Genomic DNA, 14,358 nt, shown 5'->3' on the forward strand with positions numbered 1-14,358 from the left:
ACTGATTGGACTTTCACCATCTGTTATGAAGTTTGTGCCCTCACTTTTCAGTAGGTTTTTTATGCTCCTCAGCAGTTATTCTTGAATAAAACTCCTCCAAGTTAGTGGAACAAGAAACATTCATCTCTTTAGTCTTAGTCATCCAAAAAAAAACAATCATTTGAGTTTTACTTTTAGCGTGCTAAAATGTTGTTACATTTTCTCAAAAAGTCACAAAATATTTTTGAATTAGCATTAGGATGACTGGCTCATGGAAAGAAGCTTTGAACGCTGTAAAGCATGGCTCTTGACAGAACGGGCTTCAACTCAGGAAAGCTGCTGAGCCATGGTGCTGAATCCGAAAAGGCATCAGCCTCGATCGATAAAACAAATAGAAACAAGAATACCCTGTGTGCCAGATTTTCCAGAGCACTATTTTAAAAAATCAGTCCAGAAGCAGTTGGAGATGTCTCCTTCAGGATTTTGAATCCTGACTTCACAAAACAAAGTTATCTCACAAGATATATCGAGATGAGTGCCACACCAGTAAGAAGATTCCTTTCATATCCAGGCTACAAACATCCATTCTTGGAAACTATTAACCACACATTTACTCTATCTACACCCCCACCTCCTCCAAACATTCTAACCTCCCCAATAAGCCCACCTCCATCCCACCACCAAATTTCAATATACTTCACTCCCCAAGTGGAGGTCAACCATCAGAAGGTGGGATAATGTATGGGTTACTCGGGTGGGCAATGTTTTTTTTTAAATTCACATTCCACCTTAAGCATCCTTTTGTCTCAGTAACCAAATTCCTATTCCTTGCTGCTTTTACCAAAATGTAATTGATGAAGCACATCAGGAGTGGGCAACCTTTTTAAAATAAAATTACATTCCACCTTAAGTATTCCCCATGCCATAAGTGCTCCATGATTAGTAATGGGTTGCTTAAGGTGGCATGGGAAGGTTGAGAACCACTGCTCCAGACCCAATTGTTATTGGAATATTTTGCTTGAGAAAAATTGACATTGGTCCATTTCCTTTGGTGTTCTGAAACCGTGCACATAACGAGTCAATTAGGGATGATTAAAACAGTGGTTTTCAAACTTTTTTCTTTCCACTCACATGCCACCTTAAGCAATCCCTTGTTAATCACAGAGCACTTATGGCATGGGGATTACTTAAGGTGGCATGTGAGTTTTTAAAAAAAAGGTTACCCACCCCTGATGTGCTTCGTCACTTACATTTTGGCAAAAGCAGCAAGGAATAGGAATTTGGTTACTGAGAAAAAAAGGATGCTTATTTCACCAACCTTGAATTGACCATCCTCTTCCTCATGGGCAGAGAGATCACAGAGGAGCAAACCAAACATTTATCAGAGGTTGTACAGAATTTCATTAACATAGTTTGATACTGATCACTAAACCTTTCTTGTTTGTTTTTATATTGCAATGAAGGTGCTTCGGGAGCAGCTTACATTTGCAACTATTTTCTGTTTTATCCTTTTGCAATATAAGGAGAGAACACTGATTTATCTTCAACAGAAGACAAACCTTCAGAGCACTGGAGACTCAGCAGATGGAAGAGCAGGAGGGAAGACTAAAGGGAGAGGAGGTGAAGGGGGATCCTGTTTGTGCACGTGATAAAAAAAACTTTATTGCTCCTGGCTAAACCTCTCATAAGAGAGGGTTAAACAAAAACTTGATTACATTCAATTGCTGGTAGTTGAGTAAAAAAGTTACTTTATCAGTCCTGCCCCTTTATATGGTCTTTCAGAGAAATGGCTGAAAATGAAGCACTCGCTTGGAGTTCCTTGAAGTATTTCTCATTGCTAAATGAGCATAGAGTTCACAGGCATGAATGCTTTCTTCCCTACCATTGTAAGTCAATCTAATTAATATGGTGTGATATCCATTACTCTCAATGTCGACTCACCACAGTTAATGTTGAGCAGCAGTCTGGATGATCAAGGTCTCAACAAATCTTGGAACCCATAGAAAGGAAAAATCTCTATGAGCTGGATTTTATGCAAATGTCATAACTGTTAAGATGTACACAGGGAATACATTATCGAGCCGTTTAGGAATCGGATCAGGGATAAAATTGCTGCAGAAAATCCAGCTGAGTAGGATCTTAGGTTATTTTGTATACCATCCTAACCATGCTTTGTTGTATTAGGATGACATGTGGTTTGCAATGGGCATGATGATTCATCAGGCTTCGTTTAAAATATTTAGTTTTAGTTTAGTTTATTTATTTATATAGCACATTGAAAACAACTCACATTGTCCAAAGTGTTGTACAGATCAAAAAGACATCACAACCAGCAACTATTTAAAGTACAGAACAAAACGAATACGAGAGGTTAGAACACAAGGTTACAATCAGGTGCATGAGGAGGACTCAAAACACTAGTGAACAAAAGTGCATCTTTAATCTAGATATAAAAGAATTGATGGAATGAACTGATTTGATGGAGGGAGGAATGTTATTCCATGTTTTGGGGGCTGAGTTTACGATTTGAGCGTGGAATAGCCAAGCGCTCCAAGTTAGCTGACCAGAGGGGTCTTGGAGTGGTATAGTGTTAAGAGATCTGTGATATAAGAGGGGGCTAGCCCATAAAAGTGTTTATAGCCAAACAGGAGAACTTTAAAATCAATTCTGAGCCATACTGGCAGCCAATGGAGGGAAGCCAGAATAGGAGTGATATGACCCCTCTTCTTGGCATCTGTCAGGAGCATGGCTGCAGCATTCTGAACCATTTGCAGATGGGATAATGAAGACTGACTAATCCCAGTATATAGAGAGTTAGAATAGTCTAAAAGGGAAAATATAAGGGCATGGATAACTTTCTCAAGATCATCAAATGACAGGAATAATTTGATTTTGGCAATAGTGTGGATCTGGAAAAAGCTAGCTTTTACTACTGGATTAACTTGTTTGTCGAACTTGAAAGTGGAATCAAATATCACACCAAAGGATTTGACGTGGGGATTAATGAAGGTACATAAATTACCAAGTCTATTGGAGATAATCTTGGTAAAATTAGGGGGACAAAATAGAATAATCTGTTACAGCCCAAAGGACTCAAAAACCAGCAGCAAAAGAAAGTCACTAAGATAATGTCTACTTAAACAAACTGGTTTTATTTTCTTAATACATAATAATAAGACCAATACTTAACTTATTACTATTAACTTAACTTAACCCTATTCTAATTCAAAGCACATGGGTATGTAATATTTATGTATTCAGGAAAGTTCTTTTTCACTGTCCAATCATTGACTTTTTACTTCTTCAAGTTCACTAGTATCAGACAATCTTCCATACTATGCACAGAATTGGACAGATATTACATTCATCTAGTTCTGGTGCTTTAACTTAAGTTGTTACTGCTCAGGAAGGTCTTCATTGGTTTCAGAGAGATATTTGTTGTTTGTCGGACACACAAATGGCAACTGAAGTGTCTTACCGAAGAATCTTTCCCCCTCTTTTCCCAGGTAACCACAAAGAGTTCTTTGTTTTCTGCTATTTCAAGAGAAACACAATAATCATTCACTATCTCTGCAACTGACTACAGAGCTTTAGAATTTGCTGAACTCAGAACACAAAATTTGTCTTGAAATGGGATCATGCAGCAGGTCTGTCAATGTGCAGTCTTCACCACAAACTGTTGCAGAATATTCCTCAGTCTCTCTCTCTCACAAACAATGGATGTTTTCTCTGTTTGCAAAACCAAATGGCCCTTTTAGGACAACAAACCTCAACCAGAAATTTAAAACTCTGGAACCAGTTGAGAAGCCAAAAGATTTCTCAGTTCTTGAGCATGGACACTGTTCAAATAAGCTGGTCCATTAATACCTACTTGTGAAACTCACAAGCACTTCTCATTGTCTCTGCAAAGCCAATTACAGGCACAAAGTCTACCCTTGCATAGTTCTTGCATGGAAAATGAGATGCTTGTTTGTGAAATGTAACCTAATAACTAAACCTCACAATCTTACCCTTTTAAAATATATTTTATTATAATTTTATTAACTTATTCTGTAACACCTCAAATTTGCCTTTGCTTAGCTGTAAGAGGTTTTAAGCCATCCAACATTTTATGTTCTCTAGACAGTTAGTGAGGCTGGCTATCTTTGATTAGTTGTTAGGTTTCAAGGGGAGATAGAGCTGAGTCTCATCTGCATTGCAATGGAAAGAGATGCCATGTTTTTGAATGATACGACCAAGAGGAACCGCATATAAAGAGATGAGAATAGGGCCTTTAATAGACCCCTGTAGGACCCCACAGGAAAGAGTAATTGAAGAAGAAGAAAATTTGCCCATATTAACTGAGAAATTCCTATCATTAAGATATGGTTTAAACCAGTTTAAGGCCGTGCCATTGACACCGATCTCATACTGGAAACGGTCTATTAAAATAATGTGATCCACAGTGTCAAATGCAGTGCTAAAGACCAAGAGAATTAGAATGGTGGAGCCACCTGAGTCAGTAGAAAGGAGGAGGTTATTATACACTTTTAGTAAGGTCGACTCTGCTATGGTGGGCCTTATAAACGGACTGAAATCTTTTTGAAATGTTATTTTGATGTAGGTAGGGCAATAATTGGCAAAGAACAACTTTTTCAAGGATCTTTGATAGGAATTGAAGTTCAAAAACATGTCTGTAATTTTTGGTGTGGTCAGGTCCAAGTTGGGTTTTTTTCAGGAGGGGCTGGACCACAGCGTTCTTGAAACAAATTTGAAAAGCACAGTGGCCAGGATGCTAGGATCAGCTATATGGAAAACATCCTTCAGGAGGGGAGTAGGGATAATGTCAAGGGGGAAGGTTGTAGGTTTCATGGAGGACACAATCTTTCTAAGGATGGTTCATGTGATTGGACTAAAACAGTTCAGGTTAGATAAGCAGAACCATGGTACAGTTATGTTACGGGTGGGACTCAACTTTGTCTACGAAGTTCTAAGTTAAAAGACTCAACTAAATGCATAAAATCACTTACAAGGAAGTGGCTTAGTTCAACAACACACATGGATATTGAAGTCACCAAGAATCAGAACTCGATCGAAGTTGGGTATAGTGTTTGAAAGGAAGTCTGCGATTAGAGTGATAAAATCTTTATGTATTTTTGGTGGGCGATATATAAGCATAATTAAAAATAATTTCCCTCATCAAGAATGCCTCTATCCTCCATTCAGATGCAATTTGAGGCTCTCAATGTTCTTTTGGGGATATTCACCTAGCCAGTTGCTACCTAGTCCTGCTCTTGCAGAACTTCAGGCTGTTCCCTGTGGTCCTCTGATCGTGGATATGTTTTCTGATCTTTTATGCCATAAGCCAATTTCAAAGTTGGTAATGTTGTTCAGTATGCAGAACACAACAATAAAGTTTTGACAGTTGACATTGCTGCAGGAACACTTGGAGACAATAAAATTTCATTTCTGAAATGCCAACGGCTTATTCCACTCTGATTCTGGTGCTTACATGTTTTCTGTTTCGTTGGCACTCATTTTCAGCGTATGGAGTCTGAATTGATTTGATAAACCAGTCAATGTGAGGGTAGTCCTTTGACCATATGATCCATTCTCCTGGTGTTGACCACTGCAAGTAACCAGCAGTGCTGATTCTCTCGGGATAAATTCATAGGTGCCACCAAGAAACATGCTGACATCTAAAAATTCTTATCACAGTCAAGTAGATGGGGGTGTGGAGATCCTTTCAATTCATAGGAAGGTTTGAAATATTAGTGAGATCTTTTATGGGGCACAAGAGGAGGCAATAACTGTTTTCACTCATGGGAAGCCAGAAATATTGGAAAAAAAACAAGCGTCTGCACCTTCACCTCAGTGAAATTGAAAATGATGATAAATAAACCTCCTGATAGAAGTTTAAAAATTCGTGAGAGGCATTGAAGGGATGAGTATTCAGAATGTTTTCCCAAGGATAAAGAGAGAACATGTGTTTAAAGTGAGGGGAAGAAACTTAGGGAGGAAATTGTGGGCAAATATTTTACTCAGAGAATGGTGCATCCCTGGATTGGACTCCCAGGTAAAGGGTGCAGGCAGGTTTCTAGACAGACACTTGGATATGAAGAGGATGTGGAGATATCTATCAAATGCAAGCAGCAAGGTTTTAGTTCAATTTAGACATCGTGTATGGCACAGACACAAGGGATGAAGGGCCTGTTCCTGTGCGGTATGGTTCTCTGATGCTGTGGTTGGAATCAAAGTGAGAGGTGAGGCATAAATTTATTCTTGCTGCCTTGAACAATCCATGAGGCAAGACTGTCATCATCACATGGACCTCCATAAAAAGAGTATTTAAGGCATAAGAGCCTAAAAGATCATCCCACAGGATGTGAAATGCTTCTGCAATGATTGCAAAAAAATAACCAGAGCCTATGAATATATTATTCAACACAACAATTCACAGAAGATATGATGTCTTGCTTTTGGCTGCTCTTCTGATATCCCCAACTCTTTCTGAATGTAGCCTCTATCTGAATGAGGCATCCGTTGAATGAGAAGCTCAGAGGATAAACAAGAGAAGAAAACATTTGCTGTCAGTGTATGGTTAGTATAATGCTGTTGCAGCACCAATGATTGAGACCAGGGTTCGAATCCTGTGCTGTCTGTAAGGAGTTTGTACATTCTTCCTGAGTCTACATAGGTTTTCCTTGAAGACTCCGGTTTCTTCCCACCCTTCAAAATGTACTGGGGGTTGTAGGTCAATTTGATGTAATTGGGCGGCATGGGCCTGTGGGCCGAAAGGGTCTGTTATCTTGCTCTATCCATGCATGTCTAAATTTGTCTAAACATTGTAGTAATATTTCTACAACAACCTATCCAAATCCATCAAAACTCAGATTGGAAAACTCCCTCTCTCCTTATATCATTGCAGTATCACACTGCTTTAATAACAACAGCTCACTGAAGTAGAAGTCAGTTTCTTGCATGGCAGCATATCCCTTTAATAACTGGTTGAGAAGGTAACACCTGCTGGGCTACACACTAACAACTGTGGGAACTTGCAGCACATTGATAAGAAAACAGATGAGATTACTTTCAACATGGCATTACAAAGAGCAAATAGGCTTAGTAGTTCAAAAGGATAATTACTTAGAAGTGCAAATCCAGGTAACTGAAGCTGCAGAAAGGCCAATAGGATTTTGGTTTTAATAAAAGACCATAAAACAGAAACAATGAAGTAGCAGACCTTCAATTGCCCCAAATCAAATCTCTGACTTCTCTGGGTCATACTGTTTCTTCTAGCGTGGCCATGGGTACGGTCATACACCACGTGCTCAACTCCAAGCACTTTGCTGTGTCTGGATGTGGAACTTGGGCTTCCTCAGTACCAGCAACTGGGTGTACTCGTGGAATAGCTCTGACTGCTTCTAAGGCCCCAACAAGCCAAGACTCACCTCTAATGCGTACATACACACCCACATGCGCGCACACACACACACACACACACACACACACACACACACACACACACACACACACACACACACACACACACACACACACACACACACACACCCCAAAATGATGAAAATAGGATATAGGCAGAATGGGATCACTAGTCAGATAATTTAATTTAATTCATAATGGAAGTGAAGATTCATGGGTGATAAAATTGCCATGGAGGATTTTAATCCTCCTATGGACAGTGCAAAACAAAGTAGCAGTGAAGTATGGAGAACAAATGGAATGTATAGGTTTTGTAGATAACAAAATACTGGAGAAGCTGAGCTGGTGAAACAGTGTCCTTTATGTAGCAAGGGTGAAGATACCTAAATGACGTTTTGGGCTTGAGCCATTCTTCAAAGCGTGATGTCTACACAATTTTGTGTTTTACTTTAGGAATCAATGAGAGAACAGGTTATTTTAGGTCTAATATTAAGCTATGTGTAAGGCAATCAATCTCTTGATTAAGGGATTTTCAAGAAGAACGATGATAATTTTATAGAATTTCATACAATAGTTAATAATGAATTAGTTCAATCTAAAGTGAAGGCCTTAAGTATAATCAAAGTGAAATATAAAGAAATTAAACCTGAGTTTATTCCAAAGGGGGTAATACATGGTAACCTATGACCACTTCCTCCTATGGAATGACCATCCATTATGGTGGATTGGGAAACTATATTAGAAACATCATAGGAAGAAACCTATGGTTAACATTTAAAGAATATATGTACCATTAGGGCACAAAAAAACATAGGTTTTTTTCCCCCATAGCTGCAAAATAAAAGTTAACATTATAATATTTCCAAAAAGAGAAACAAAGGCAAAAGTAAAGATAAAGGTAAAGGCTCCATTGTCATGTAATACTACATGAAATTATTTAAGTTTGTCTATCCTAAGGAAGACCGAGAGTTGCCACTTTGTCAAGCGCCTTTCACAGAAATGAGGCCCCAGTGAGGAATGAACTCATGACCGACCCCTGGTTTAACAAAAGAGGACTAAGAAATTGATTAACAAAGGGAAAGTAAATGATGAGAGTCATCCAACAAAAACATTAAAGGAGCAAGAGTCAACAAATATGTAAAAAAAAGTAATTAGTAATAATTAATAAAGGTGTCCTGTGGCCATAGTTAGAATAGAATATATTGGAGAATAAGGAAATGTTAGAGGAATTAAACTAAAATTTTCTGTCTGTCTTCTGGAAATGTAGGAGGTTTCATTAATGAGGAGCTGAAAATAATTAGGGCCGATAAAAGTTAACATTGGACTGTTATGTTATGTTATGTTAATGAACCCCCAGGATCTGATGATGTGTAATCCCAAGATTTTGAAAAAGATGTTGATGGATGGTGTTCCAAAGTTCCATACATTCTAGAAGGGATCTCGCTAATTAGATCCATCCATCCATCCATGGCCCATCCCGTCACGGCAGCTAATATTATTTCAAAATTTATAGAAGGGAAAGAGAAAACAGAAGACAACAAACTAAACAGATTGACAGCAGTGGTGGAGAAAATGATTGAAGTTATTGCAAAATAAATGGTAGTAGGGCATTTAAGGCAGTCATCATGGATTTATTTAAAGGAGATCGCATCTGATAAATCTGTAAGAGTTTTGTGAGGTTGTAACCAGCAGAATAGATAAGTGGTAAACAATGAACGTGGTTTATTTGAACTTTGAGAAACAATTCAATGAGATGTTACACCAAAGGCTATTAAACAAGATTAGAGCACACATGTGTTATGCTGGTGTGGATGGAGGACTGGTTAATGATTAGGAAACCAAAATAGAAATTAGGACTGTCAATTTTGGATGGCAAAGTTGTGACTGGAGAGCCATGTGGAGGCTCATGGCTAATGACCTATTTACAATAATAATATTTATAGTTACACAGTTTCTTTAATGTTAAAAAAGTTTTCTATTAGTTCAGTAAGAGATGGATGTTCAGCCAAGGTGAATGCAAAAGTGCATGAAAAAAATTGCATGAGCCAGCAGGTAGGCTTTAAGAATTAAATGTGTTTAAGAATAGGAGGGATTAGGTGTGGAAAGTATTGTGCATGAAGATGTGGAGACTGCTGGATAATTACCAAAGATAATGTGGTCATTCCTAAGAAACTAGAATCAAAGGACTGAAGCATTTTTCATAGTTCTAGTGCAGGTTCATCTTGGGCTGGTATTAAGGATTGATATTTAGCCAATAGCCGAAGCTAGAGCTAGCCCAATTAATAAATTGGTGAAAATCTTCTCTTGAATGTCTGAAAATAGCTCCAATTTATGACCTTAAGGGAATAGAGATCCTAGATAAGGATTAACAGCAAAGGTTACTAGATTGAACAATTTTGGCTTATTCACTGCTCCACATAGTTATCAATGGAGATCAGGCGCCAACAGGCAAAAAATAAAGCTGACCAAACACTTGAATTATTGCCCGTTAGGTCAACAAAATTATGTCATTACCCATTTGTTTTATTTTTGTGTTCAGGATAAGTCTCACGAATATCACCAAGGTGGCACTTGCTTGACTGTGACAATGGCAGTCAAGAAAAACACTTCATTGACTGAACTCGAAGGTCATGGTTTCTGAGGGGTCAATCATCCCAGTCCCAAAACAAAGCAATCTGTTCTCTGAATGTAGTATAGCAAGTCAACATGGGTTGAACATGCCAAATAAAATATGTGCTGTCTTCAAAAGAAACACTAACCATGCATGCTCGAAACTGATGTCATTAACAATGACATTAACATTACTGAATTCCAAGTCGCAACACTCAGGGACCACTATTGGCCAGAAACTTAACTGGAACAACTACATAAAATACTTATCAGAAAATTTACTTTCTGAAGACTTCTAGCCTTTCAGATATCAAGCTTCAATTGCTTAAATGAATGCAACTCTAAATAATGTCAAGAAGCTTGAAACAATCTTGGACAAAACAACCCATTTGATCTGCAGTGTGCTTCATCGACAAATGCATTGGACTAATTTGCCAAGATGTTGCTGAAGCTCTTCCAAACCAATGGCTGTTACCATGGTTTAAATCCTGGAATAGCTGGAATATTATGGAAGCAAAGAAGAACTATAATGATTTAAGTTTACTCATCACTACCTTCACAAAATTGTTTAGTCATGGTCTTTGCAGAGATCTCCACATTCAGTAAATGATAAACAAAGTTTATTAAGAAATAAAAACACAATATTTGCCAGAAATACAAAATGAAGCAATGAACAGGCTGAAATACCGTTGTGTCACAACGAGGAGCTTTCAGTAACTGTTCTATGTTCTGTCATGTTGAACACACCAGCAATTATATTCTGAAGCTATATCAATATGCAATCTCAGACAGTGGTGTTGCTTTGTTTCATTCCTTTAATTATGAAGGTATGATACTTAATGGATGGAAAAGATGTCAAATTAAATAATGGGAAATAACTTCCACTTACACTGTATTTTTCTGAACACTGGGTTGTTATGAACCTTCACAGCCAAAAATGTATTTTTGGCTGGTTACAATCACAGTTGTCAACTTAAAAAATGTAGCAGATAAATTTGTGTGCAATAAAATCTCACAAGGATCAAGATTCCTTTATTGTCATGTAATAATACAGAAAATGTAATATTACACAATATTTTTTCTCCCTGCCATAAGCAGACAAATTTGCCATTAGTATTGTCTGATGCCCCTTACAGTAAGAGAGAAAAGCCACTTTCACATTTGCATTCCACTAAATTGACTGTTCCATGTCCTGGGATAGGAATGGAGGTTTGGCTTTTCACACTTGATCTGTGACACTGAATACTTTCACACTTTCAAGGAGTCATCCCTGGGGTTAGGACTGTTCTACCTTTTACAGGTGACTTCATGACACATCGAGTGATGGCAGACCTGCCCTAAATCCTGATCAATGTATTATGATCTTATATTTCAACAAAATTAAACGTAATAATTAATCAGTAATCATTATAACATAATTAAGCTTTATGTACAACATAATATGATCCCTTCAGCCCTGTTGTTGTTATGCTGGCCTATATAAACTTTTATAAGGGTCCATGGGAAAGTGCCAGCAATAAATAGCATAGTGGACAATTTTTAAACAGTGTGGGAAAGTTGGTAGCGCTATAGTTCACAATTTATAAAGAACATGGGAAAGAGCTACCAACTTTCCCACGCTGTATAAAATGTACGCTATTCCTATTTATTGTTATTTGTTGCTATCTATTTCCTCTCGCTCTCTCTCTTGCTCCCACTGCAATTTTCCCACAGCAAAGTTTAAACCTTCATTTTAATCTTTTCTTCCTTCACGTTCCTGCACTCACGCAAAAACTTGAGTAATTTCAATCCCACAATGCAATTAACCGCTCTACACTTGCCTGATTGCAACGCCAGTGTCTGCAGTCACTGGGAATTGTATTAGGGGTTGAGGCCGTCAATCACCAGCATGAGGTGACATCATCTGACTTCGGCGATGAGCAGATTTTGCTTTCACACTAGACACTTCAGAGGCTGATTGGCCATTAATTCCTGGGATCAGTTGCAAGTGTGAAAGGGCATAAAGAGTAGCAAAAGAGAGTCCCTTCAGAGACACTAATTGGTGATGGTTTCATCTCTAGTGCTCCCACAGTCCTTACAAATACTCAAGCCCCTATTTGATCCATTGGCAAACCAAGCTAGAGATCCAAAACTCTAATATGATCAGGAAGTCTTCTATTTCCGGGGCTCTTCAGGAGCTCTTCTTGATATCAGCACCTTCACGAATCCAGGTTACATGAGTCCCTTAATCACGTCACAGACTGCCTACAGCATTTGTGGGTCCTTCAGTAACTGAGCCACTCATTGGTCCACTGCCATGGCCACTATTCCTCCTTTGTTTCTCCTTCATAATTGGGCTGTTTCTCCCCATTTCTGGTTTTCTTCACTGGTCCACTGCTCCCCAGAGTCTGCAACCCCTCATGACCATGGCTGAGACAGGTGCCGCTATCTTGGGCCCAGGCCCCACAGTTGCAGGATTTTAATGAAAATAAAACTATTGGCTCCTTTAACAGGCAATTTGAAGCCTGTATGGAGCTGCTGGCATGAACACCAAGCGGTTGGACCCTGTAGAGAAGCACTGTGTCTCCGCTCCCTGCTCTCCAGGGTTCACACCAGTGGCAGTGCTGCCATTAGTTTCTTTTTTCAGATTTCAGATTTCAGATCCCTGAGGCACACCACTTGTCACAGGCCTCCATTCTGAGAAGCAATAATCACTATCACTTTCTGGCTGCTCCCACATAGCTAATGTTGAACTCAATTTATTGCCTCACCATGAATACCGAGCACCTGAACCTTCCTGTCAAACCTGTCATGTGGGACCTTGTCAAAGGCCTTACTAAAGTCCATGAAAGCAACATCTTCAGCCTTTCTTTCATCAACTGTTCTGATAACCTCCTAAAAAAATCTATAAGGTTGGTTAAATATGACCCATCATGGTCAAAGCCACGATGACTATCCCTAATCAGTCCATGGCTGTCCGTATTTCCGATCTCTTTGGACACTTTCTAATTATGTACCTACTACTGATGTCAGGCTCACTGACTTATCATTTACAGGTATACTTTTGGAGCCTTTTTTAAACAACAGAATAACATGAACAACCCTCCAATCTTTTGGCACCTCACCTGTGGCTAAGGACATTTTAAATACTTCGGCCAGGGCTCCGGCAATTTCTTCAATAGTCTCCCTCAAGGTCAGAAGGAGTATCTTGTAAGGCCCTAGGGATTTATCATCCTTTATTGCTTGAAGGCAATAAAGGAAAAGAATACACAGATCATACTTGAAGAATAATACATTTACATAAGTGTGTTAATCTCCTTACTCCAGATAGCTGCCAAGGATCACACAGATCTAGTGTCAGCACCAGGGTGGTGAGGCGAAAATGAAGGGATTTCCTCACAAAAGGAGGTATTGTGAACACCCCCACACCCCCCCCCCCCCACCACGCTTGAATGACCAGATGTCTGGTTTTATGCCAGACAGCCCACTTTTGAGTAATCTGTCCTCTGTCTGGCACCACCTTGAGCTGGATGTTAATTTGTCCTCTATTTTGTGGGTTGATCCCTGGGATGAAGGGGTTGACTTATGATGAAAGATTAAATCGTCTAGGATTGTATTCGCTCGAGTTCAGAAGAATGAGAGGAGATCTTATAGAAACATATAGGATTATGAAGGGTATGGATAGGATAAGATGTAGGAAGATTTTTTGAGCTGGCTGGGGAAACTAAAACGAGAGGACACAGTCTCAAGATTTGGGGGAGTAGATTTAGGACAGAGATGAGGAAAAATAGTTTTTCCCAGAGAGTAGTGAATGTTTGGAATTCTCTAACCAGGGAAGTGGTTGAGGCTACTTCATTAAACATATTTAAAATTCGGTTAGATAAATTTTTACATGATAGAGGAATTAGGGGATATGGGGAGAAGGCAGGTAGGTGGAGTTAGGTCATAAATTAGATCAGCCATGATCTTATTGAATGGTAGAGCAGGCTCAATGGGCCATTTTTGGCCTACTCCTGTTCCTACTTACTATGTTCCTATGAGCAGAAAGAGGGCACTTACTAGGTTAAATGGAACGTCCCGGAGTATGTAGGTCATGTGTCACCATATTTCTTATTGCGTGCATGCATAATAGATTGGAGTACCAGGGCCACTAGCATCACCACCATCACTTCCCCTTCCCTCCCTCCAAGGAAGTGACGCTAGTGGCCCTGGTATTCCAATCCATTACACATGCGCTAGCCTGCACTAGCGCATGCGTGCAAGAAGAAACATGGCCGTGCATGGTGCACGGACCCCGGATGCTATATTTAACATGGTAAGTGCCCTTTTTCTGCCTCCCCCCCAAGCAAGTTTTCAAGTGCCAGATTG

General features: G+C 39.2%; 1 long non-coding RNA gene across 2 annotated transcripts in view; it reads right to left on the reverse strand.

Moving 5' to 3' along the window:
• Positions 1–13,334, reverse strand: part of LOC138756239 (uncharacterized) — a 74,634-nt gene extending 61,300 nt beyond the window's left edge. For both annotated transcript variants that reach the window (XR_011352894.1, XR_011352893.1), the window contains exons 1-2: positions 13,116–13,334; positions 3,458–3,513 (exon numbers count right to left, since the gene is read on the reverse strand). This is a non-coding gene — a long non-coding RNA (uncharacterized lncRNA). The remainder of the gene's footprint in view (positions 1–3,457; positions 3,514–13,115) is intronic.
• Positions 13,335–14,358: the final 1,024 nt, after the last annotated feature.

This window comes from Narcine bancroftii, chromosome 3 (assembly GCF_036971445.1).
Source record: "Narcine bancroftii isolate sNarBan1 chromosome 3, sNarBan1.hap1, whole genome shotgun sequence".
In the NCBI taxonomy this organism is placed as follows: Eukaryota; Metazoa; Chordata; class Chondrichthyes; order Torpediniformes; family Narcinidae; genus Narcine; species Narcine bancroftii.